Consider the following 25,731-nt stretch of genomic DNA (forward strand, 5'->3'; position numbering starts at 1 on the left):
CGCGCCGGCGAAGCGGGCACGAAGAAGCCTCCCACTGTTACTTGATACTAGGCGTGCCGGCGAAGCGGGAGGCAGAACGCTCTGCATTGACAATCTGAAGAGTCACACACATAGTGCGCGCTTCGTTTAATGGCGTCTGACTTTTTCAGTTGTCAATATGTACGAGCGGCGTGTAAAAATGTTAAAAATAAATAAATAATAAATATTAAATAATGAAATAATGAATATTAGAGCAATAGAAATTATTTTAAAATAATAAAATCGAAAAGACTTTGTTATACAAATACAAATTCGAAATATAAAAAGCTGTTAATAAAAGTTTGAAAGCCCTTTATACCCGAATTTGTATTTGTATATCAGAGTCTTTCCAATTATTATTATAAAATAATTCTTAATTATAATATTTAACATTTATTCCTAGTTTTCTCTATTGTGCTCAGAGTCTAACACTGAAGTCTTGCATCGAAAAATTATTTTCTCTCTCTCTCTCTCTCTCTCTCTCTCTCTCTCTCTCTCTCTCTCTCTCTTCCCCTTTCTCTCTCGTACGCGCGCACGCAGCATAAAAAATGTGCTATCGTTTCCTCACCACCTTGCGGTAGATAGCAAGGCGCATTTTTTTTATAGTGGTATCCCCAATAGGTCTAATCCACTCATTATTTAAAGCTAAAATTATTCGAAGTGCCTTCCTCGTTCTCGTACACAGAGTTCGGCCCTTCGAATAATATTGCGCGTCGCGCGATACGCCATATCCGGCGTGATGGTATTAAAAGCTGCGAGAATTGGTTCTCGCATTTCCGCTTCTGTACCGTATTCGACCAAATCTTTGATATATCCCCATACAAAATAATCTAATACATTTAAATCTGGCGATCGCGGCGGCTAGATGATTGGGCCACCTCGACCCATCCACCTGTCCGGATAATGCGCGTTTAAAAATTCGCGTGCCTGTCGCGAAAAATGTGCAGGTGTCCCGTCGTGCTGGAAAATTAGTTGCGCTCTTGCGCGGAGGGGAATATTTTTTAAAAGTACAGGCAATTGATTTTGGACGAAATTTGTATATGCTTCTCCATTTAAACGAAGCGGTAGAAAGTAGGGACCAATCTGAAAATTGCCGAAATAAATAATTTAGTGAAGCTGCAAGAAAAAAATTTTTTTAGATTACTCTGTAAATTTATTACTTACGATTTCGTTCGCCGTTATTTCTGCCCATACATTAATTGCCCAACGATATTGAAAAGCGTGTTCTCGAATGGCGTGCGGATTTTCTTCCGCCCATAATAAAAAATGACGTCTATTAAAAATACCGTTGGGCGTGAAGGTGGCCTCATCGGTCCATAGAATGCGGTCGGGAAAAAAATCATCCCGCCGACATTGTGCAAGAAACCCTGTGCATGTTTCGCCGACTATTAATATTTATTAAAAATAACAGGAAAATACATTAAATAAATAAAAATACCTTCACAAAAATAGATGCGTGGTTTTCGGTTTTTCGGCAAAAGTTGCTGTACTCGTTGAAAATGAAATGGATGTTATCCATTTTGGCGCAAGATACGATGCACTATATTTCGCGAGAGACCAAGCATCCTAGCCAAACAGCGCACACTAATCTGAGGATTATCCTCCACTGCTCCGAGAACCCTCTCCTCATCATTTACACCATACTGCATTGGTGCACCAGCAGTTTGGCGATTTGCTACCAAAACTCCCGTTTCTCGTGCGTGTTGTATACACCTTAAAATCACTAAGTGATTGGGATGTCGTTCACGCTCGGGAAATTGCTCCGCGTACAAACGCGCCGCGGCACGTGCATTTTTCCCGGCCATTCCGTACGTGATAATCATATCCGTATATTCCACGGCAGTATAACTCATTTTCGTACGACAATATTTCTTGCGAAACGTACACGTAGGAGACTGAGCAACTACTAATGTGGAGTAACGAATAAATCGAAAAATTGAACGTTAAATTTTGTTTTCTATTTGCTTCAAACGTTGGTGCCGCGCGGCGGCTTGTCTTCCACATCTAAGGAATACCGCCGCGTGATACGTAAAGATAAGCCGCCGCGCGGCACCAACGTTTGAAGCAAATAGAAAACAAAATTCAACGTTCAATTTTTCGATTTATTCGTTACTCCACATTAGTAGTTGCTCAATCTCCTATGTGTACGTTTCACAAGAAATATTGTCGTACGAAAATGAGTTATACTGCCGTGGAATATACGGATATGATTATCACGTACGGAATGGCCGGGAAAAATGCACGTGCCGCGGCGCGTTTGTACGCGGAGCAATTTCCCGAGCGTGAACGACATCCCAATCACTTAGTGATTTTAAGATGTATACAACGCGCATGAGAAACGGGAGTTTTGGTAGCAAATCGCCAAACTGCTGGTGTACCAATGCAGTATGGTGTAAATGATGAGGAGAGGGTTCTCGGAGCAGTGGAGGATAATCCTCAGATTAGTGTGCGCTGTTTGGCTAGGATGCTTGGTCTCTCGCGAAACATAGTGCATCGTATCTTGCGCCAAAATGGATTACATCCATTTCATTTTCAACGAGTACAACAACTTTTGCCGAGAGACCGAGAACCACGCATCTATTTTTGTGAAGGTATTTTTATTTATTTATTTAATGTATTTTCCTGTTATTTTTAATAAATATTAATAGTCGGCGAAATATGCACAGGGTTTCTTGCACAATGTCGGCGGGATGATTCTTTTCCCGACCGCATTCTATGGACCGATGAGGCCATCTTTACAAGAAGCAATTCTCACATTTATATATATACAGGGTATCTCAGTGTTCTGGGTTAGGTTGTTCCTTCCGTCCGTAAAATGATGTATTCTAACACAATTTTAAGACAATTTTTTCTTTACCAAAATTTGATCTGCAGGTAGTTTTTATGTTATAAGCAAAAATAGTTAGCAAATCATGCGTCGAGTAAAGAAGGCACGCAGGAGCGGCGCGGCGCACCGCGAGCGCGGGCACAGCTGACCGTCCGCCGGTTGATTACCGCCGCATGAGTTGCTAACTATTTTATCTTATAGCATAAAATTATGCTTTAAATAAAATTTTGGTAAAGAAGAAAATGTCTTATAGTAGTATAATTTATTGATTTCCCTTGGGGTTTTCAACTCTACATGGTGTTTTCTCGGGGACCACCAACCCCTTACAAACTCCCTCTTTCTTTCTCATTCTCATACCTATTTATAAATATCTACAATTGCACATCCAAAAATAACCCTTGTCCCTCTCTCCGTAACCCCTTTACTTTCTCACTTCCTCTTATTACCTATCCTCATCCCCTTCTCCGCGAATCTGGCCATATACGACCTTACAAAATTATTTCCCATTCCCTCCCTCACGACCCATCCTTCTCTCTTCTTTCCTTCCCTGTCTCTCCTCACGCCTCTCTCTCTCACCCTCCTTCCTTCCCGCTTCTCATTCTCTCTTCTCTCTCCTCTCTCTCTTCCCCCCTCTCTCTCTCTCTCACTCCTTAACCCAAAACTCCTTTACGAATTGCCCAATGTTTTTAGAAACGCCCCACCCCTCACACTCTAACCTTATTTTTGTCACTAACCCACCCCCCTCTTCCCCCGCATCCCTCTTCTATCCTCACCTCTCTCTCATACATCTCTCTCTTCGCTTGTACTCTTCCACTCTCACTCTCTCCCCCTCACACTCACTCTCTTCTCTCTTTCTCTCTCCTCTCTCTCTCTCTCTCTCTCTCTCCTCTTCTCCTGCTCCTCTTCTCCATTTCTCCATCTCTTTCCTTTCCTCTCTCTTCCCTTCTTTCCTCCTCTCCTCTCTCCTTCTTCCTCTTTCTCCCTTCCTTCTTCTTCTCCCCCTCTCTCTTCTTTCTCCTCGCTCTATTTATTTTCCTCTTCTTTCTTTGTCTCCCCCCGATTTTCCGCTCCTTTTCTCACATCCCCTATAACCTTATCTCTTCCTTCTTCTCTATCCTCTGTCCCCCCTTCTCTCTCTTTGTCCTCTTCATCTCCTCTTATTCTCTCTCACTACTTCCACTTTCTTCTCGTCTTTATATCTCGTTCGAACTACCGCCTCCGTCATCGGTACTCCTTATTCCTTTCTGCTTCGTCACACCGTTCTCTCTATACCACTCTCTTCACCCCCTTTGCCATCCCTTCTTCCTGTTCTCTTCTCCTCTATCTCCTCTCTTCCACGCTTCTCTTGACATCCTCACCATCAATTTTCCATTCTTCCCTTTTCTTCCTTGCTCCTTGTTCCACTCTGTTTCTCCTTTCTTCGATTCTCCGATTCTTCCTCGTCATCACTCCCATCCTGTCACTCCACATTTCCTGCCCGTATATCTCTCCTTTACATTTGTCCTTCTCCTCCACTCCACTTTCCCGGACGGCACTGACCTCTTACTTTCTCTTCGGCCCTTCCTTTCCTTTCACACACCTTCTGTCCTCTCAAAAACTTACATATTCCTCCGAGCACCCATTTCACCCATCCTCTCCGTCCACCATCTTTTTCCCCTCCCCCTGTTTATATAATATCAGAAAATGTCTTATAATTACGTCAGGAATAAGTGTTCCTTAAAATAACGTTACTTTAATGACCAAAAGTTGTTCTGGATCGCCTGCCGTCGGACGCTGCAATCAGCTGATGGCTACACGCGATGTGTGTATGCTGAGTGTGTGCGTAAAAGAAAGAGACAGAGTGAGTGAGAGAGAGCGAGAGAGAAATAACCGTCTCCGCGACGGCGACGCTCCTTCGATTGTCATCGACATTGTCGTCGACGACTTCAGAACAACTTTTGGTCATTAAATTAACGTTATTTTAAGGAACACTTATTCCTGACGTTATTATAAAACATTTTCTCCTTTACTAAAATTTTATTTAAAGCAAAATTTTATATTATAAGATAAAATAGTTAGCGACTCATGCGGCGGTAATCACCCGTCGGACGGTCAGCTGCGCCCGCGTTCGTGGTGCGCCACGTTGCTCCTGCCTTCTGTACTCGATGCGTGATTTGCTAACTATTTTTGCTTATAACTAAAAAATTATGCTTCAAATCAAATTTTGGTAAAGGAAAAATTGTTTTAGAATTGTGTCAGAGTACGTCATTTTATGGACGAAAGGTTGTTCCGGGACATTCTGTATATACAAAAAATACTTTTATTTTGTTCCTTTATCATTTCATTGTTTAAACTGTTTCTAATATGTGTGATAAAAATAAATATATTTTTAACTATATATATATATATATATATATATATATATATATATATATATATATATATACATATATATATATATATATATATATATATATATATATATATAGTTAAAAATATATTTATTTTTATCACACATATTAGAAACACAAATTTAAACAATGAAATGATAAAGGAACAAAATAAAAGTACTTTTTCTAACCATTTTCTATTCAAATCTTAAATTTATCATTTGATTTATTTCTTATTTTATATTGATTTTTGCTTTAAAATTTTTTTCAAATTATCCTTATAAAAAATTAAAGCATATATTTAAACAATAAATTAAAATAGTAAGACTTGTTAAAATAAACATATAAATTTGGGAAAAGGAAGGCAATACGAGTCAGTCACAGTTGGTGAGGCGTAATTTATTAATCTGTATTCAATTCAAATAACAAAATTGAAATAAATTAAATTGATTTGATATAAAAATGAGACGTATGTTTCGGCTTTATTTAGGCCATCTTCAGCGCAAAAATTAATCAAAATATAAACAGTATGACAAATCTAAACGCAATCGTATAAAAGCCAGATACAAAGCATCGAACTAATAGTTACAATGATAAGAACGTAATGCAGTCACTTACATAAATAGTGTGACGTTGACACATTGTTGGAAGAGAGTATGAGTCCAAAACGCAAAGTAGCAAACTCTCGATCAAAGTAATTGTTTATTGGTGTGAATAAATTTATAACAAAAGTCTGAACATCACTGGTTGGTAGGCTGATAAATAAAAAATAAAAAAAAATTTTTTAAATAAAAAAATTTTTTATTGAGAAAGAAACCAAAGTGGTTAGTCAACCGAATAAAAATGATGATAATAATGTTAATAAAGTAAAAATTGAAAATTTAAATTAAGGAAAACTAAGGTAGTTAGTCAAGCAAATAAAGATAAAACAATATAAATAAAGGAAAATGTAATAATTGAAAGAAATTTAATAATAAACAGTCAAGACATAATACATGGTCAAGATAATTACCCAATGATGTAAGACATTGTCAAATGTGGGTCGAACTTTTGTCTCTTTAAAGTTGCTTGTAACACCGAGATATTAGGGTAACAACATCTCGAGTGTCTCAAAAAAGACTGATACCAACAAACAGATCGCACATTATAACCTATGTCAATCCTATTGAGAGTCAAAAATAAGCTGTTTATTATTTATTATATTATGTGTGATTTAAATCTTGGAGAGTTTATCTACAATTACCGAGTATATTTCGTCTAAATTTTCGGTGTCCGTTTGCAAATTAATACCTTCTTTTTGTTTTTTTATGTAGATCATTTCAGAGATGAGTCTCTTATAATAACAGCATTTCTTATCTAGGACGCTAACATTATTTCAATCAAAGTCGTGGTTAAGATGAAGTCTGTGTGTCGATATCACCGAATGATTATTGACGTTCTTTTTGATATCGTTGCAATGTTCATTAATTTTAGTTTTAAGTTTTTTTTTGTCTGCTCAACATATGATGCTTGGCAGTTGGAACAATTAATCTTATATACCACGTTCTTTTGATCTTCATAATTCAGTCTGTCTTTGTGTCCTTTTATGAAGTCCCGTAATTTATTAGTACTATAAAATACCAACCTCATGTCAGACTCCTTCGCAATTCTTAAAAAGTGGACGCTCAAGGATGAGACATACGGTAACACAAAAAATATAGAATTCCTGTCCCCATCCCTATTATTGTTGTTATTAATCGATATTGAATTAGTAATTTCCGACTAATTTTATCTATCAAATAAAAATTTAAGTCTTTCTCTGATTGTTTTAAAAATGAGATCTAATGAATAACAATTATTCAATAAAATGTTAATAATAGATTTGATATTCTTTTCATGGAATACTGGATTTAACAAGTGAAAAACTCTATCAACTAGGCCAATGATTATGCCTCTCTTTTGATTCAGAGGGTGTTGGAAGAAGAAATTAAGATATCTCCCAGAAAAAGTCTGTTTGTGAAACCAATCCACCGTTAAGCAATTATCATTTAAAATTAAGGTCGTATCTAAAAAGTTCAGTCTATTTTTATCACTCTTCCACCGTAAATTGAATTCTATGATGTAAAGAATTAAAAATTTTCAACGTGTGTTCAATTATGTTACTAGGAACTATCATGATAATATCGTCAACGTATCTATAATAAATAGACGGAACGAATTTTAAAGAATTCAATTTATCTTCGATATCTTGCAGTACAGGTTTCTTTCTCAATAAAAAATTTTTTTACTTTTTTTTTCATTTTTTATTTATCAGCCTACCAACCAGTGATGTTCAGACGTTTGTTATAAATTTATCCACACCAACAAACGATAAGACAATTACTTTGATCGAGAGTTTGCTACTTTGCGTTTTGGACTCATACTCTCTTCCAACAATATGTCAACGTCACACTATTTATCTAAGTGACTGCATTACGTTCTTATCATTGTAACTATTAGTTCGATACTTTGTATTTGGCTTTTATACGATTGCGTTTAGATTTGTCATACTGTTTATATTTTGATTAATTTTTGCGCTGAAGATGGCCTAAAAAGAAGGCCGAAACGTACGTCTCATTTTTATGTCAAATCAATTTAAATTTATTTCAATTTTGTTATTTGAATTGAATACAGATTAATAAATTACGCCTCACCAACTGCGACTGACTCGCATTGCCTTCCTTTTCCCAAATTTACATATATTTAAATATTTTTCTACATTTTTATTTGGTATAATACTTTGACCTCGCGTTTGTACTATTAGGACGTTTTCATTTATATTTATATGTTTATTACAATAATTGCAAAAATCCTACATGTTAATTAACACAAACTAACATAAATTAACATAATTTAACATAAACTAAATATATTGTAAATGTAAAATTTAATATATACACTTATTTTTATTTCTGATAAATGATAAGCATTATTTGATATTATAGTATATATTACAATTTCTCTACATCTCTTTTTTTTGGTAAATAATATAAAATATAAATTAATTAAAAGATTTATTCATTTATTTTTATGATACATTTATTATTTATTTGCATGATATTACATAGAAATTGCTAATACGTATCAACAAAAAATTTCTGGAATCAGTATGGCTGTAAATAATCAAAATTAATCCCTTTAAAAGATATTGTTATTTCCACATTTGTGTATTAATTTAATGTTTGCTTCATTTATATAATTATTAATATAATTATTCATTTTTATGTATAATTGTTATATGTATATAATTTTATAAGTGTTGGCAAAAATGTTAAGTTGTATGTTTTTAGTAACGTTGGTACGTAGGAAAGCTATATTTTTTCTTTTCTCCAGACATTTAGTAAAGTTGAATCCGCACAAATCATTTGTGAACAGAAGAATCAGTTACCTTTATTAAAGAGCTGTGATGAAATCTTACTGTCTGATGAATTATCATCTACATTTTTTACCAGTAGCAGCAGTATTTTAACGGATTTCCCAATTCTATTGTCACAGTCACTAACCAGCGAAAAAAAGGATACAGAAAATAAGAAGCTTGAAATTCTGTTCGAAAAAAATGTTGAAGACTGTTTTAATATACATACTGCACTTGAGGAAGATTTAGAGAAAGTTGTGTCAAAGGATGACAAGATCCTAGATCCTATCATAGATGATAATGCAGTAGAAGCTCCTTTTAAAGAATTAAAAACAAACATTCAACAATTACAAACACAGGCAATCATTTTCCAAGAAGCTATAGAAGAATCGCAATCAAAAAATCCATTATTTATTTTATTACAAAATACCGGACTCCGTTGCCGAGAACTTGTTAACCATCCCCAATGTAATGATTTGGTACCAGAATAGCGCGACATCAACCATCAACTTAATTGCAAGAATTATTGCCAAGCATCTTCTTAGCTTGGCCATTCCTCCAAAACGCAAAATATTATCATCAACTCTAACAGAGTGGGCGCAGTATTTCAAGTGTCTTTTTCCAAAAACACCGACGTCCTGTTTGACTTTAAATACGAACCATTTCAACGGAAAGACGGAAATATAATTAAAAAAAAGAGCAAAGGGAGCATTGCAAGTTCAACTTTTCCAAGAAAGAAGAAAATTAATTAAAGAAGATCGAAGTGTTCTGCTAAGGTGTCCAAGTACATCAGAGTCTATTGATAGTGATAGAAGTTCAAGTTCATCACAAGTTTTTATCACAAATACTTGGAGATCTGCCGGTGTACAAGAAGAGGGAATGCGCAGGAAAATGTCAACAACAGGTAACTTTTTTATTATTATTTTTAATATTGTATTTTTCATCATTATTTTTATTATATTTTATTTGCAATTATTTTTTACTTCTTTTCTAGATAGTGATTCAAATTTACAACACCATTTACATTTTTTGTGCAATCAATTACACAACAAATTAACTCTACAATTAGCTGCTTCTTGGGAAGCAACTTTCAACTACAGACGAAATCTACTTATCAATCAATCGGGAACTGTTAGAGATTACTTAAATGATTTTCCATTTTTGAAAATTGATGACATTGGAAAAGCTTTTTGTAAGTTTTTTATTTTTTTTTAACAATATTTTTTTTTATAATGATTGTTCTTTCTTTAATTTTGACTTTTTATTAATTTTTTTATTTGAAATAATACTCTGCCATCTTAAGAATAATTTTATATTGTATGTCATATTTTATTTTAAACTTATTTTTTCATAATATTTTTAATAAATATTTAATTGGTTAACTATTTAATTTTTTTATTATAAAAACTGTGACTTTTATTATATTTTATGTAGTTTAGAATTATAGAATGTTTATTTAATTTATTTTTATTTCAATGTGAAATAAAGTATGGAGTTGAACAATTGTTTTTTATATGAGAATATTATATTCATTAATATTATAATCAATTAGTATAATAAGTAATTTTTATTATTTATAGATTTGCACGGATTTTGAACAACTATATCTCAACACAGATCCGGTTATAAATTCAGAAGAGCAAAAAAACAGTAAATTGGTTACAATTCTTGATGATCGCAGGTTTGCAATCATTAAAACAGCCAAAGTTATAATTCAAGAAAGTAGTCAACGAAAGCACAAGGATGTAGCTACTTCATTTTTCGAGTTAGTTGAACGTAAATCATCTCATTTTTCTCTTACAACATTTATCTTTAATTATTTATTAACATTTTTATATTTACATTCATATTTATATTTATATTTTTGGTTTGAATTTGTTTTTGGTCATTGATTTGATATTCAGTATTTGTAAAATGTAGTCTTTATTTATTAAAATTATGAAAACATCTTAATTCTTAATTTTTACATTATTCAAAACATTCATATTTATTCAAGTTATTAATAAAAAATAAATAAATAATGAAAAATGAATCAAATTTATTAATATGTCATTTGCATTGTTGTATTATATTTTTGATGTGACACAGAGATTGTTAATCCTATTTCTGTTCTTTTGTAAAACAATTAATTTTTTTTTTCAGGGGATTCAGATATTCAAGTTAGGATGACAGGAGCTCTACTTCTTCTCCCTTTCATATTTCCTAAAACTTTTATAGAAAGGACATGAAAACCTACAAAATTAGATGTTGTAGACTCCTTCATTGTTAGAGTTTGTACCGAAACAGATGTAAAGGAATACATCAAGCATCGACGTAAATCACTGTTCAAAACTAAAAGGTCAGTTAAAATCTCTTCTTCTGTACAACCGTATATTTTAACAGTAGGTCAAACTTGGGAGAACATTAGTCGTGTGTATATCATTGTAGATCAAATTTTATATACGTGCGAATCTATAATTGAAGCGACGGAATTATGTTTTAAATTATTTCATGCTTATCACTGCGATTATCTCATTAAAAGTAAGCATGTGTGGCAATTAATACAACAAGATTTTTATAAAATATTTCTCAAGGATCACGATTTACAGAGACGAACAATTACTAAGGCCTTTCTATTATCTCTTTAATTACTAAGGCCTTAGCTGATATTGGCATTGAAATAAATGCAACAGAAGAAATGATATCTGCACCGAAAAAAGTTAGAAAAGTATAGTTCAGATAGTTTTAATACTTTATTTTATATTTCAATATTTTTTTCTAGATTTTGTAGATATTAATAAACTTTAATTTTTTTGTTTGCTGTGATATCTTGACAAATTATCTTACATTTTCTTCTTTTTTGTCACATTTGCTTTTTTGTCACTTTTTCTTATTTTCGCAAATTTTAGGAGCATTTGTGGTATTTTTAAATAAATTTTTTTAAACTAATATCTGAATTACCACTTGATATATTTTGCTTGCTTTTTCTATTTAATTATTGCTGTAACTTTTCGTGCATCATGTTAACGTGCTACTACTGTTTAGCTAAATTTAAAGTAATTTCAGAATTATTTCATCATTATCAATATACTTGTTCCAAATTTTCTCTTTCAACATCTTAACATATCCGATGCGGAGAATTTGGATGTTTTCTCTGATAATGTCTCTTATCTGCTACAACTAGGAGACAAATTCTCTCTTCCGTTCAATGGTGACAAAAGTAGATTGATAACAGAATTTATAAAAGACATTGAAAGCAACTTAAGAAAATATAAAGAACACGAAAAACTTAAAATTCGAAATTTGATTATCTCACAGTTACAAAAGTTTGTTGGAAAAAATTTCTTGATATCCAATAATGATATAAATTTCATTGATCTCTGTGTGAAAAACAATAAATATAAAAAAGAATATCCTGAAATAACTTTTACAAGAGCAGATAAGGGCAACACTACAGTTGCTTTAAATAGACAGAAATACATTGACTCGATCAATAACATGTTGAGCGATGAGAGTACTTATAAAGAGATACGTACGAATCCTTGCAAAAAAATAGAGTTGAAACTAAACAACACCTTAAAAATATAGCTAAGAAAAGATTATATATCCACACAACAGTACCATAGAGTACTGTTGTGTGGATATATAAGTGGATATATTAGATCAAGCGATAGCTCATTACCCAAAATTTATGGTTTACCGAAAATATATAAAGAAAATGTTCCGCTCCGAATTATTGTTTCAGCCATAAATAGCCCGCTATATAATGTTGCAAAATTCGTTCAAAAAATTCTTGTAAACAGTCTTCCCTCCGCGAGAAGTTTTGTGAAAAATAGTTTCCAACTCTATAACACTTTATCTAATACCACAATAGATGATAATTACATCATGGCGTCACTGGACGTGGTGTCCTTGTTCACAAATGTTCCGACAGAATTAGTAATACTGGCATTTCAAATCGTTGGTCATACATAGAAAAATTCACAGATATACCGAAAAAAGAATTTCTAAAAATAAATTCACACTCGATTCCACTTTTTTCAATTTTGACAAAAAAATTTATAAACAAATATTTAGAACTCCTATGGGATTCCCATTATCTCCCAATGTTGCAGACTTGGTCTTACAAGACATATAAAACAAAGCTTTATACAAAATCGGCAAAAAAATTAAATTTTACTATTGTTACGTGGCTGACATTTTAATAGCTGTAGAAAAAGATTCATTGCACAATGTTGTGGAAATTTTCAATTCATTCCATGATAGAATAAAGTTCACTGTAGAAACAGAACAAAATAGAAGCATTAATTTTTTAGACCTTAAAATTAACATTAACAGCAACAATAGTCTAATTTTGGATTTGTTCCAAAAGAACACATATTCTGGTAGATATCTATCCTTTTATTCGAACCACTCCACATGTCATAAAATTGGAACTATTTACAGTCTAATTGACAGATCCATATTATTATCACATCTCATATTCCAACAAAAAAATATGAATTTCAGTATAAACATTCTATTAAGTAACGGCTACCCTCTTCCTTTTATTTTCAAATATGTCTCTATCAAAATTAAAAAACTATTATTTGTTAAATCAATAAAGTACAACATAGACAACAATCTAATTGACGACAGACTACATGACAAAAAATACATAGCTGTCCCATATATAAAAGGCCTTTCAGAAAGTGTTGTTAAAGTGTTTAAAAACACGGAGTTTTCTGCAGTTTTAAATGTTTTAATTGTCTAAATCGTTTCATTAAAGTGCACAAGGACATTACACCCAAATTAAAAAAAAATAATGTGATATATAAAATTAGTTATAATGATTGCGATGCGTCTTACGTAAGGCAAACGAAGAAACATTTAGAGACAAGATTGAAGGAACATAGGAATAACATAGGACAGCCGTCCACCAAACCATCGGTCATAACGGAACATATAATAAATCGAAATCACACTATAAACTGGGAAAAAATAGAAATACTTGATCGAGAATCTTATTATTTTAAAAGATTAATATTAGAAATGATTTTCATCAAAAAACAAAAAAAATGGTTTAAATAAAATCGAAGATTTAACAGCTTTAGACAACATATATTTTTCGTTATGACTCGCTTCACGTTTGTTCCCGAGGTTACAAAGTTGTTACTACTTTTGTTACTACTTATGTAAAAGATGATTCCATAATACCTCATTGTCTCAGTAACTATTTGATGTTACAATGTACAACATCAATATTAGAGTCAGTGAAATGTGTTTTTAGTCTTCGAAGATTAGGTGAGCTACTTTTTTAAGGCAATCATAGGATTTACGTTTTCAAATTATTGTATGCTTATTGTTTAAATGTTACATAAAAATTTTTTTTAATTCTTTGTGTTAGAAACCGAAATGTCTGGCAACTCACGTTGACTCTCCATAACTGAGAGAATTACAAGAACAATATGTTACTAATTTCCTCACATTGTGACTGAAGAGGCGCAAGTAAGCGTCGAAACGTTTCACCGTTTAATTTTAATAAACATGACTTAGATAATAAGTTTATATTCATTGTTTACAACTGACCTTCCACCTACAGTTAGCTCGGAAATAGGCTGTTTTTAAGTATTGTTAGTCGATTGTTTATAAACGAGCTGTTTCATGTCTTTCGTTAAGCCTATCAAATTTCAGAAAATGTGACGTCATCGTTTCCGTTGAAGCGTACCTCATAGTCAGAAGCCTCTTTCGTAGTCGAAGTTGGCTTGCTATTCCTTTCCGCTCGAAGCATTCTGACGGGGCTTTCTACATCTCAAACGCAGTTGCCTTAATGTATTTCAGGTGACTGTCAGCGATGCGTTGAGTAATGAGTGATTTACACTTTCTGTCATTCTTTATTAAGACGATCGTTCGTGCGTTCACAATTGCTGCCGGCAGGGCCTCTATCAAGAGGCTTATCGACGTAATCGGTAAGATCATGCTCTTTCTAGTAAGATCTGCATCCGAAATTTCCAATTACTGTAATTTGTTCCATCGAAGAGTGGGACTTTATACTTTTCATCATCCGCCATGTTCCGTCACTTTTTCTTTTCGCGTGTTTTCGTCGCACTTTGTAGGTGTGATTTCTCTTCACTTAGATGTGTAACAAGCCTTAGCGATATCTGGGCCCATAACATGATGACTAACAAGAAAAGGGTTGGAAGTGTCCCCCTCCAATTTTAATGAGCTTTGAATATGTTGTAGTCTAGATCAAAATAGGAGACACGTATTTTTTATAAGTGCTCTTACGGCTGTTAAAGGGGTAAAACACCTTCTTGAAAAAAATCGGTTTTTATATTTCTGAGCGAATACCGTCAAAACAATACAAGATATAAAAAAAAGTTTCGAATAAAAGTTTTATGGTTTTTAATGTACTTTAAAATTGTGCAATCAGACTTTTCTAAAATGTTATATTTTTCGAAATTCCTTCCTCCCCCTTCAATTTTTGAAAATTTTAAAATTTGTCTTATAGCAAAACTTATAGCTCATTTAACGACAAATTCAACCATATATTTATCATATATATAGATTGTTGTGCCGCTGCGGGAGCGACACGGGTTCGGGATTTGCCGAAAGGAACGGACCAGAGGAGTTCAATGACGTAGTCTGGTTTAACAGATATGCGTTCTTTAATTCTATAATTCTTATAAGATCCTTTTCTTTCTCCACATTCGCGGTTGTCGGATGATCGATTCCTCACGATGCATTTAGATTGCGTAATTCGTGACTGGCCGGTACAACTCTCGATAAGTCTAACTCACTGTCGCAACTGCGCGCTGCAGTAGCGATTATTCTTAATTCGGTTTTACGACTTCTTGATTCACTTTACGACTGCCCGCGCGTCTGAGCGCGGATAGGTTTTTTATATCGTTGAGTGACCGTACTAAAATTCGGTCGGATTGCTCAACTCGCAAGAAGTGCGAGCGCAGCGGGTCCAAAGGTCGGACTTCCTCGCTTGCACCTTTTCGTAATCTTCGCCGCGGTGTTCCGGCTTCCCGTATCGGGTTCCGCGCGCCGATCGTTCTGTCAGCGATACGCGCGGTCAATCGCTCTAATCGCGATATGCGGATATCGTTTAGTTTGCGTCTTTATTCCGCTTTTATTTCGCAATCGCTCTCATTATTAATTATTTATTATTACTGGTTATAGTTGATTACTTATTTAATATTAATAGGTTATCGGGCTATAACAAGATAAAGTATATTCTGAAGTCGCATTTTTCAGAAATAAGCTAAAGATATCTCTATATACCATTATAGCGCGTTTTATCTGCTTCATGATACTCGGTATTCACAGCGACGGTTTTTTCTTCGTTTTTTTAGATAAAAAATGTATTGTTTATATAATAAAATATTGTCTGCAAGCTTAAAATTTTTTATTCATAATAATGATACTGTAAACCCAGGTACTTTTACTTCCTTCTGCGCTCAAAGAACCCATCGAGCAATATCAATGTCATGAATAATTATTCCATTTTTAACAATTTTATTGAATTTATTTAATATATGTTGAAATTTCTTTCAGTTTATCAAATCTGCTGCCACTTTGATTTACCTGTTCTTCCCATCTTAATTGACGAAGTGACGTGATTTTCCGAAATCTACGTTTAACAGTTTCAAGATTTTTTAATATCTCTAATACTAAACCGCGTAAAAAAAGCAAATGACATTAAAACAATGTCTGTCACAACACATGAACAATTGCAAGTCAGTAATAATATGTACGCCAAGTAGCTCAGATGTTATAATCACTTTCATTCCCGTTAAGAGTGAGTTTACTACACTCATCATATTTTGTCACTGCTTATTGTTCATTAAATGTAAGTATTGTTACATGTCTTATTAATTTTAATATTAACAATTAAATATAATTTAAGATTCTTATACATTTAATTACATTCCTTTCATATTACACAAATTAATTAATAAAAATATTAGCTCAAGCCAATCGGGTACCCCCGGACACTAATATGACGAATACCCTCGGACATATTTACTGACCTTAAATTATAAAAACGATATGTTTCATTGTTGTAATTTTTATTACTTTATTACTATCTGATCAGTTTATTACTTACTATTTTATTCTATTATTATACTATTATTATACTATTTTATTTCATTTCCATGGTTAAATTTTAATGTGCTAAATAATATGTATATATTTATTTTAGATACAATTATAAAAATGTCAAAATTTAAGAAACGAACCACTAATAGAGGCAAGTGGAATGAAATTAATATAAAAAAAGAAATTAAATGTATTATAGAGAAGAAGTTAACAATAAGATAGCTGCTGAAAAATATAATATGCCACGTAGTACTCTCCAAGATCGAATAAAAGCATTAAAGTGTGGTCAAGAAGTAATTTTTAAACCAAAATTAGGTCGATTTGAATCCACTTTTAATGAAAATTTTTCATTACAACTTTACAACCATGTCAAAGATTTGAATAATCGCTTATGCCATTGACTAGATTCGAGTTTTTAAAACTAGCCTTTGATTTAGCAGAACATTTAAAAATTCCTCATCATTTTAATAAAGAAAGAGGAATGGCAGGAAAAAACTTTTTTATGACTTTAAGAAAAAATACCCAAAACTTGCTCTAAGAACTCCTGAATCAACCAGTATTATGCATACAGTTGGTTTTAATAAACTTCAAGTAGACCGTTTCTATGATCAACTTTATTACCTTCAAAAAAAGTATAATTTTCCTGCCTGTCGGATTTATAATGCAGATGAAACAAATATTTCAAATGTTCATAAAAATGATAAAGTTTTATCTTTCAGGGAAAAAAACAAGTTGGTAAATTAACCTCTGCAGAAAGAGATATAAACATTTTTTCAATGTTTGCAATGAATGTCACTAGCCATTTTGTGCCACTTCTATTTATTTTCCCAAGAAACAAAATGGATAAGCATGGTCGATTAATGATAGGAGTTCCAGTCAATAGCATTGCAATTCCACACGAAAGCGGATGGATGAATGGAGACATATTCTTACAGTGGCTACAACATTTTAAATGTGTACAGCCCAAAAAGGAAAATCCAGTCCTTCTGATTCTAGAGGGACATGATGCTAGTCATAAAGAGTTGACTGTAATAGAATATGCTCGTCAAAATTCTATTCACATGCTTAGCATACCACCATACAACACACAAAATCTAACTGCTCGATAAGACATTTTTCAAGTCTTTTAAATCTTCATTTGCTTTATCATGTGCTGTATGGATGCGACGAAATCCTGGAGCAAGAATTACTGATTATGATATTGCTGCATTTGTTGATACCGCATTCAGACTTGAAATAGCACAGAATGGATTCGGTGCACCGGAATCCATCCTTTGAATCGTGACATATTCAGTGATATAGATTTTTTACCTGCTTCCATGACTAATGTAGCAAATCAAGAACCAGAATCTAATCAGCTTTCTGTAAGCCAGGCTTCCACAGAATCTCTTAAACTAACAGCCTCAATAAATAACGCAGCAGATATTATTACACAATTATCACCTTTTCCTGATGTTTCTCAAAAGCGTATTACATCCCGTTCATGAAGAATACAGAAAAGTGAAATTTTGACATCTTCTTCATATATGTATAGATGAACTTATTGCAAGAAATAAAAATACTAAAGATACTAAAGGTAAACAACTCAAAACAAAACAAAATAGTCAAAATCTTTCTTATCAAGACGAACATCAAGACATTCGATGCATTGCTTGCGGAGAAACCTTCGAAGAAGACTGGATTCAATATAATAAATGCAAAGATTGGGCACACGAAGAATGTGTAGACATTGATCCTTCAAATATATATTTTTATTGTGATATTTATAAGAAAAAAGAACACTTAAATAACTATTGAAATATATGTCCGGGGCTACCTGTCATTTTTCGACTGCTCAAAAATAAAAGCAAAAAGTTTATTATAGTCCCAGAAAAGGCTATATATTAAATAAATATATATACACACATAATTAAAATAAAGCGAAATGATGTAGGAATGCATCGCGACCGAAGCGATAATCGCGCGAGCCGCTGACGCAGCGAACCACGCGCGCCCAAGACCGAGCGCGAACACGAGACCGGAAAGCGCTCTCTGAGACGCACCGGAAAGGTGTCGCCAAATTGCAAAAAGTACAAGCAAGGAATTTCGACTTTGAACTTCCTCGCTTGCACTAGGACGCGAATCCGCGAATTCAGCAACATGACCATATTTGATGTTTGGAGGTAAGAATACCACCCGCCGCGATGAAGCGACGGGCAGTCGTTGATCAGATCCTAACGAGTAGTAATCGTCACGGGCAACTGTTGAACAGATTCAACAGAGTCATACACGCATAGCTAACAATAAGAGAGATACGCGCGCCTGAGATAAGTCGACGCGTATCGGGCTACCAGTACGCCGGTATATAAAAGAGATACCGCTCTCTCACTCTAACCGATAGTAAACGCGAGTGATATAACGTTCGCTGAAAGCAGTGACTAAATATCATACCATAGACTTAATTAAAATATCATTTATTGTTACAAAATAAAAAGGAGAAAAAAAAAGAGATGAATTGATTAAAATAAAAAGGAATTAATAAGATATTAAAAAGGAGGAACCGCCCGACTCATCCCTGGCATTCCCAAAACGATCCCGACAAATCCTGTGCCCCCTCCCGGAGGCACAACAAGTTATTGATTTGTTTTTCTAAAATAATTTAAAAAAAGTCTATTTTTTGTTTATAATGAATGAAAAAAGTTCAAAGTTAATTTCGTAAAAGAGAAATTTAATTAAAATTTGTTGAATATATATATTTTTACGGGTTTTATTTAAGTGTTTATTTTAGTTAAGGGGCTACCCGCCTCTCTCCTATATATATTTTTTCTTTACCGTTTTGATTGTCCTGTACGATGCGTACTTAATACAAAGTTATCACGGCTAAGTTGTTCACGTTTCTTTTGAATGATCTTTTTTCTCGCTTCCATTCTACAGTATATATACACACACACACACACATATATATATATATATATATATATATATATATAAACTAAACACGGAAAGAACATATGAACACATTAACATAATATATGCATTGAACTCTACAAGGACTAATTAATATTGGAATAAGTTTCAAGTTTTACCAGAGTTTCCTCCTGTTGTGATGGCCTGTAAGATAAAGAACATTTCATTTAGAATCGCTCTGCTATATAAATATATGTAACATGCTATACCTATATTTTCATGGCATCCAACTATCAAGAAACACGATACTCTTGTACTAAGTTCGCGTAAACAACGAGATGCATTGTGTCTCTTTACGGGAGTCGGATAGTTGAGAATACTCGATATTTTCAGTTTTCATATAACTACTGAACGAATCGAGTTCTAAGTAGTCTTAATCAAAAGATTGGGTCTTAATTATATAATAAAAGTGTCTTTATTTTTGCTGTATATGTATTATAAACGGAGCTATTACGACGCAAAGTCAAAATGTGAAAATTTTTCATTAAGAAACGTCACCGTCGCGGTACAATGCAAGCATATGATTGGTGTACGGTATGTTGTAGGGTTCACAAAATTGACGAAAGAAGGTGCTAATGGCGTTCCGTGATCTCGCAGACCATAACTAAGTTTTGACAGATATAAATTAATATAAGAGTTTAAAGATTAATCGCATATAAATAATCTCAACTATCCGACTCGCATATAGAAGTTTAACTGATCAGATAAGAAATAAATCATTATTACATATACAAAGATGATTGGTATAATACAGGCACTTTTATAAATAAATAATTACAATAATTACAATCATCATATTATATTACATATAATATATGTAATATACTATAATATAATATATTATTTTATATAATATTATATTATAATATATTATATTATATAATATAATATTATATTATATTTTATTATATTATATTATATTGTATTATATTATATTATATTATATTGTATTATATCATATTATATTATATTATATTATATCATATTATATTATATATAACATAAAAAAGAATGATATAAAAAATTACTTTTTTAAAGAAAAGTACTAAGTTCGCGTTTTGTAAAAAAATAATGATATCAAATAATTGCTAAGCCAAAATAAAAACTTAAAATGTATAAATATTTTAATAAAAAAAAGTTGTAATTAAAATAGTTGTTTTAATTTTCTACAAAATTAATAATATTAAAAAATTATAATTTTTAATTACAACTACAAATGTTTTAATTAGAACTTTTTTTTATTAAAATATTTTTACATTTTAAGTTTTTATTTTTGGTTAGCACAACATTAAAGAACATTTTTCTACACATAAGAAAACAAGTGCAAATATTATTCAATTTGTATATATATATATATATATATATATATATATATATATATATATTTTGTGACCGTGTATATATTTTTAAATACCGTGTACGCTCCTTGATACAGTTTTTGGCCGATGGACTGGCCTACGGCACACCTTCGGCGCGATCGCTTAATTAACCGACGTTTGCTCTATCGAAACGATAATGTTGGGCGCCGTCTCCAATTAATACGGTATTCGCCTGATCCGCTCAAAAATCGTAAAACAATTACGATCGCGATGGCAACTAAAACGGCTAGTCCATAGTTAAGCGGTAGAGAGCAGGGGTTGCGTAGGAGCAAAACGGGATCGAGAATCGATACCTCTCACGTGAGAAAGTCTTCCGGAAAATCAGACACAATTATTAAATGTAATAATAAATATATTTGACAAAGAAGTAGTGTAATGAATATCGTATACAAGATAATTCTCGGCGTGGAGTGAGAAAGCCTTTTGGGGGGAGTTATTATAAATGCGACAACTAGACATGTACGTCGTACGCTCGTCGCATGTGAAGGGCGCGTGACGGTACGACGTCGCGACCGAGGTATCGAATTTCACGTGATTTCTGAGGAATTTAGACTTTTTGCAGATCGTTCGCGACTTATTAAGGTCGTGGCGATCGTAGAAATACGCTATTCAATAATATCCGATAAATCTCGGCCACGGATCGCCCGTTAATCGCGCTACTCGATTTACTCTAAAGCTTCGGGAATGTACGTAAACATGCGCGGCCGGCACGCATCGATCTCCGCCATCGATCACCGCGGTACTTATGACATGTTGTATACAGCGTAAGAAAAAGCGGAATACGCAAGTTCGATATCCGTGTACACAAGATTACATTCGACTAAATGACGTTACAATAATTGTTCCCGGATCGTGAGTCAATAAATTGCGCGGAACGTGAAGTCGCACGCGACAAGCGGTATACGAGCTCGCTTCCCGACGGATACAATTTTAACACGTGGCAACAAATTTCGACAACTGAACGATACGTAATTCAGTAATACAATAATGACTATCGGCGGCGATTATTGAGAGAGACGTTATGCCCTTTTACGACTCGGACGAAATGTGGCCCTCACAAATCTCAACAACGATACGGCAACAAATACGCGATGGCGGAATAAAATCTCCCCGTGAATCGCGACAAGTAAAGTTTCGATAATTATAATAGGGCGCATTCGTCCGAATCGTACGAGTTACCGGTTTGGCGGCCTTACAATCCTTCTCCTTCTTCGTCGTCCGGTCTCGCACAATGATCCTGGCTAGTCGGGTCGATAGGCCCGACCTAACCTAACCTGTCGTCCTCGATCGCTCGCCGAACAGTGACGAGCGTGAGGCTTGCGGAAGACATGCCGGCGACATCGTACGCAATTAGGCCACCTGTGGCGCTATCATGGTCCTTAGGGCCAATCACGGCCGCCTCTTATCACGGCCCGTTCGATTTTAGTTATCGATCTTGCGATCTTCCGGTCTCCGCGAGGCAACTTCCCGGTGCGGCTTGCCGGCAGCTTCCGGCCGGCTCGGTGCCCTTGGCTTCCCCGGACCCCATGGTTGAGTCCGACCTTCCAGCTCCATAGTCGGGGCTCCGATGTTCAACATATCGGGAGTGGCCATCCCCTTGACCGTTCCTTTCCGGTCTTTCGCTCTCGGTATGCTCCTGCAGATTTAAACCTTTTAACGGCAGTCGATGTTTCCGCCGATTTATAAATTATCGAACAAAATGTACGGTCCTTACCGGGCGTGATCTCTCCGCTGTCCCTGGCCTCTGCTCGCCGTCACCACCAGGCTCCTCGGACCCGCGTAGCCGTCGACTAGAGGTTGCTGCCGCCAAACTCGCAAATAACGCGCGAATATAAAAAGTAAATCTCGCAGGGTGCTCTCTCTATTATTCGAGGACGCAGGCCCCGCGAAAACCCTTCCCGATCGGGCCTTTCGGCCCTTGTGACGGACGAAAGAAAACGTCACGTCACAATATATATAATATATATATATATATATATATATATATATATATACACATATATATATACAGGATGTCCGTGTAATAACCGCCTTACCGCTTATATACTGGTAGAGCAGGTCTGACTGAGTAGAAAAGTCCTTTATCATTTTTCGATTTTCGAAATAATTATCGAGAAATTAATTAACAAAGATTTGACAAATCTGGGCGAGTACAAGCGCGCGGCGAGAAGGCCCATCTACTCAGTTTGACTTGCTCTACCTGTATATGAGCGGTGAGGCGGTTATTACCGGACACCCTGTATATATATATATATATATATATATATATATATATATCCGGTAATAACCGCCTCACCGCTGTATATATATATATGTATATATATATATATATATATATATATATATATATATATATATATATGCTTATAACTGCATACATTTATGTATACATTTATGTATATATATATATATACATACATAAATATATGCAGTTATAAACATATTTACTATATTTTGTGATATGTCAAATTTTCATTTAGCTTTAACGAAATAAGCATCTATGATTTACCCGCAATCATCACATTTACATTACAAAGATGAGATCTCAACCACTGCATACGTACATCGGTCATTCTATGGGCATAACTAGTTTTTATGTAATGGCATCAGAGCGTCCAGAAATTGCTCAAATAGTGCAAACGATGATCAGCTTCGCGCCAACGGTCTTTCTAAACCATATGAAAAGTCCGCTAAAATACTTTTTACTCTACTGGAAAGTATATAAAGTAAAGTAATGTATATGTGTTTCTGCCACATATATGCATATATCTTTAATTATAATTTTAACGAGATGTTTTCTGAATGAATTAAAATTAAGATCAAAACAATTTTTTTGCAAAGCTGCTAAATTATTTCAATTTATAAAAAAAAAATTTATTTATTCTTAAAAATACCTTTCAAAACTTAAACTAGAAAAGAATTACAAGTAAATTACATTATGGATAACAAAATATTTTGATTGTAGATGATTTTCCGATTTTTATTCCACGACGAACTCCTGCCGCAGGACAATCTTTTGAGATTTCTTTCGAAATATGATTGCGATCAAAATATCGTCGAGAAAAAGTTCTGTGCCAACGTGATATTTGCGATCTGCGGTTACGATCCCGAGTAGTTTAATTATGTGAGTAGTGATTTGTAATCAATATACAAGTCTGATTGAAACTTTGATCATCACGTTCCATCATTTAAAGAGCATCATCACGCTTCACGTTGGACTTTGAGTATATGTCCTTAATCCTTATTTAGACTTTACTACCTATTATCCTGAGTCACGATCCGACTGGCGCCTCGGCTAAGACGCTTTTGCACTTCAGTCAAGGATATCGTCGGGCAAGTTTCGCCAATATGATTACGGTCGTGAGGAAAATCTATTGAAGTACAACTCGTCGTAACCTCCCGACTATGATCTGGCAAATATTAAAGTTCCGATCGCGTTGTTCTACGGCCTTAATGATTGGCTGGTTAATACCACGGTAAGTAAGGAAAGAATGCATATTTGAATACATAGAGATTAATTTACGTTAATTGCGTCAAGCTTTATATATTAAATAATTCACGAAAATATTTTTTCAAGAATGTGAAGAAGCTCTTCCGCGCATTGCCGAATGTAGTGGATATATATGCAGTGCCGTGACGCAAATTCAATCATGCGGATTTTATGTTAGCCAAGAATGCACCCAAGCTCGTGTACAATAGAGTACTCATGCTCATGAAAGAGAAGAATTCAAATAATGTTTCATCGCTGGGATAATCTTATATTGATAATCAAAATAAAAGATGAATATATTAAATATAAAATTTTTAATTTTGAATGCGATTAATAACAGTTGCAATCGTTAAATCAATAAAACATAAACTTATATAGTATTGTATTATCGAGGGGGAAAAGATGGCGGTGGAGAAGGTTGACAGTTTTAGTGAGAGAGGAAATATGATTTTTTGAGAGGAAAAGGGTTTGGAGTGGAGAGTGTGGATGGAGGTTAAAGTGGAGGATCAGTGGAAGACGAGAGGATGGAAAGAAGAAAAAGGGTGAGTGAGGAAGAGGAATATAAAGAACTGAAATCTGGGTGGGAAGAAAGAAGAAGGTGACATAACAGTTTTAATGGCGGAAGAAGGACGAGGAAGTGAGGTGAAAAGGAGAAGAGAGAGGTGAAAGCAGGAAGCGGAGTAACGAAAGTGGAGGAGAAGATGGTGAAACTGAGGAGGTGGCGAGGAAAATGCGAGAATTCAAAGGTGCGAGGAGATACAAGTAAGGGAGAGGGGAAGGAAGGGGAAGGGAAAAGACAGTGGAACGTGATCGACAGATCGATATCGGAAGTTGGAGCGGACGACAGAGAGGAAGAAGTGTGGGGAGTTAGCGGTAGATGACGGTAAGAGTATGGAAAAGGAGATATTGCCGAGATGGAAGGATGTCAGATTGATAGCGATAATGGAGAACGTCGATATGATGAATCGATAGGAAGCACATGGTAGAAAGGTTAGGAGGAAGGATAGTAAAAGAGGAAAGTGGTAAGGCGAAGTGAAAGGAGGCGTAAGTGAAAGACAAGTGAAAGGAGAGAAGGAGGAACGCGGAAAAGAAGAAGAAGAAAATAAGGAAAGATGGAGGAGAGACAAGTGGATAGATCGATGCGGGAAGAGGTAGATCGATATATCGATCAGATAGTGAGGAACAGAATGGATGGTACGGCACGTGATGAAAGTGACAGGTGGAGGTTAGGTGCGAGGGCGAATAGACAGAGAGAGGGGAAA

At 34.3% G+C, this 25,731-nt stretch overlaps 1 pseudogene; it reads left to right on the plus strand.

Moving 5' to 3' along the window:
- Nucleotides 1-8,341: 8,341 nt before the first annotated feature.
- LOC140670821 (lysosomal acid lipase/cholesteryl ester hydrolase-like) lies at nucleotides 8,342-24,733 on the plus strand (annotated as a pseudogene).
- The last annotated feature ends 998 nt before the right edge of the window (nucleotides 24,734-25,731 follow it).

The sequence above is a fragment of the Anoplolepis gracilipes genome, chromosome 11, assembly GCF_047496725.1.
Source record: "Anoplolepis gracilipes chromosome 11, ASM4749672v1, whole genome shotgun sequence".
Taxonomy (NCBI): domain Eukaryota; kingdom Metazoa; phylum Arthropoda; class Insecta; order Hymenoptera; family Formicidae; genus Anoplolepis; species Anoplolepis gracilipes.